Source organism: Herpailurus yagouaroundi, unplaced genomic scaffold, assembly GCF_014898765.1.
Source record: "Herpailurus yagouaroundi ecotype Mexico unplaced genomic scaffold, PumYag 198, whole genome shotgun sequence".
NCBI classification, from domain to species: domain Eukaryota; kingdom Metazoa; phylum Chordata; class Mammalia; order Carnivora; family Felidae; genus Herpailurus; species Herpailurus yagouaroundi.
The window spans coordinates 21,386,477-21,389,168 of record NW_024412429.1 but is presented as its reverse complement, the minus strand read 5'-3'; the positions used below and the strand labels follow the sequence as shown (position 1 = coordinate 21,389,168).

Sequence of the window (2,692 nt, the reverse complement as noted above, 5' to 3'; positions counted from 1 at the left end):
CAGGAAGATTTCTTCAACATGGAGCTAGCTGGTCATTCTCTTGGTTCTCACAGAGATTAATTCCAGTGGGATATATGTTAAAGAGTTATTTCTGAATGAGTGTACGGAACTTTATTAAATGCTTTTTACTTTTGTTGTATCCTATTCCTCCTCTTCGACCTTAAATTCCTTGCAGATCAGAACTTTCATTTTCATCGTTGTATCTCCTACAATCAAGTAGCAAAATATTTGAACATGAGTTATTTCTTGCCTTTACACTCAGCGAAAATGTCATCTCATTTATGAGCCCTTTCTTCATCCATCTGCAGCCATCCCAACCCCAGTCAAATGTTTTTTCAACACCCTGGCTTATTTTTCCTATAATACTTACCATTTTATTAAATTATATTGTTTATATATTTGTACATTTGTCTCTATCCCCTCTTGATTATAAGGTCAGTGAGAGCAGCAACCTTTATTATAAATCAGCCTGGGCCAAAAAAAATTAAACATATCACTCTCAACAAAATTCAAGTAAATTAAAAAGTAATAATAAATAAACATAAAAAATTAAAAACAAAACAAAATTCTGTCCACACAAACTAATTTGAGTTTGACTAAAGTTACCAAACTTTGAGAGTCATAGCAAAGTTATTTTCCTTCGAACCACAGCCATCTACCATGTCACAGGTGGACATCTACCTCTTTTTCCACCCTTGTCTCTCTCCCCCTTCTAAGAAGCATAACAAAGTTCCCTTGTTGTTTAATGCACACACTGAGAAAACATCATGTGAATGTTGAACAGACGTTAGAATCCAATTCTTTACTTCTATTTATCTATCAAAGTGTTTTCTCCAAAAACGGCTCTTTCTAGAAGGAATTGAGTACAGTTTTCCCTGGCTTGTTACATTAATGACTAGAATCTTCTTCATTTAGATAGCTTCTGTTACAAATTCAAGATTAGTGGAGTCAGTGTGTGTGTGTGTGTGTGTGTGTGTGTAGACATGTGCCTGTGGGTGAACTCTGAGGAAAAGATATTTCCAACTGCTTAGCCTCTCTGCCTGTATGCATCACACTGAGCACTGGATTCCCATCCTGTCTGAAGCACCAACCAGTAAACAAACCAGCAGGACTCCTAGACTTGCATTCTTTTGCTTATGAAACTAATGAAGTATAGCAATCGCTCATGCATATAAATTGGCAAATACAGAGATGGAAGGTGACAGATGGCTTTTGTCTTTATTTAATAAAAGGTGATTCACAGTTTAAAACTTTATTAGGTTTAGCCTTTGCAAACCAAAGCATTGAGGTGTAGACTTAGTCACTTGTCTTCACATATGACTTCGGGTGACAAACTGATTGTAGTCAACAAATCTGACAGAGACGATAACAGGAGGATTAGCACAGAGAGTTTGAGAGAAACAGCGCAAATCCTAAAAGACTGCATTTCAATTGGGCTGATAAACTGTCATCTTACAGAGGACTTCCTTTAGGCAAAGAGATTTTGAGCCCGTGAGCTTGGTGTTAATGCAGCAACCAGGGAAAGGGAAAAAGAAATAGAAAAGGATCTGTAGTCGAGTGGAGTTTTAAAGCTCTGCCAGAGTAGAAAAATACCCGGTCCTGCAGAAGCAGAGAGAAAAAGAGATTCAAAAGAGTGTCTCGCAGAGGGCTGACATCTGACATCACCCTACAGGGCTTGTCCTTCTAAGATCGCATGGTGTCTGAGGCAGATATGGCCATTCTCTCTGTCACTGTTAGTACCAGTTAAGCACAAACTCTTCAGATGGGACTTTGTTTGCTTTTGCCATTTTCAGTAAATTTCACCCACCTACCCCTCCAGTCCTTTCCTGAATGAACACAGTCCCCCACCTCTACCAACACACCCACACAGACACCCAAAAACAGCACAAGCAAGACCAAATGAAGCCTGTTTTATGGACTGTTGACTGAACAATGCACACACATCTGAGCAGCGACAGGAAGGTTGAGAAAAATACACCCGGGTTTCACATCGTCATCTGTTACATGGTGCTTGTCCATGCCAAGCCCCAGAATGAGATTCTTACATTCTCCCATGTTGTGCAGGAAGTGATCTTTTCCTAATTAACTTTATCACAACTTTCTCCTGGCTTATTTTAATTTGTTTATTTTAAAACATTTCTGTGAAGTGTATGGCTACCCTAACTATGCTAATATTCCAGTGGCTGGCGACTTACAGAAATGAAATGCCAGGGAGAGGAGGAAGCACGGACGTGTCTGACTGTGAATCCAGCATCACACCTCAGGGATGTTGATGTGCTTCTGTGCGACAGAGAGAACAAATGCAAATCCAACCAAAATAACTACATTTTTATCAACAGAAAAAGGTTGAGACAGAAATAGAGACATCTGAGGGCTTAGGGTTTTAAGGAAGAGAAAGCAGAGTGACATAAAACCTAAACCAGCTTTGGAGTACAACTTATCACGAAATGTGGCTATCTGAGAGTTTATTCTACTTACAAGCTTAACAAGTTGGTTTGCTAGCTTCACAGATGCTGGCAGAAGCATGAGGTTCCTAGGTCAGAGACAAAAGACTGTATTGCTCAGGGCACAGCAAGCAGCAGGAGAACTGGCATATTTGTATCAGTTCTCTTTGTCCTCAAGTGCCACGGGGGCAAAATGGACGGGCCCAGGTGGCACCTGCATACTCAGTGAATTGCATTACAGAAGAGGA

At 40.0% G+C, this 2,692-nt stretch overlaps 1 long non-coding RNA gene across 1 annotated transcript; it reads right to left on the bottom strand.

Annotated features, from left to right (window-relative positions):
- Window positions 1-1,194: 1,194 nt before the first annotated feature.
- On the bottom strand, window positions 1,195-2,357 carry LOC121013129 (uncharacterized). The gene is made up of 2 exons (XR_005782518.1): window positions 2,196-2,357; window positions 1,195-1,599 (listed from the first exon to the last, which is right to left on the bottom strand). It is a non-coding gene; the product is annotated as an uncharacterized LOC121013129 (long non-coding RNA).
- Between the last annotated feature and the right edge of the window lie 335 nt (window positions 2,358-2,692).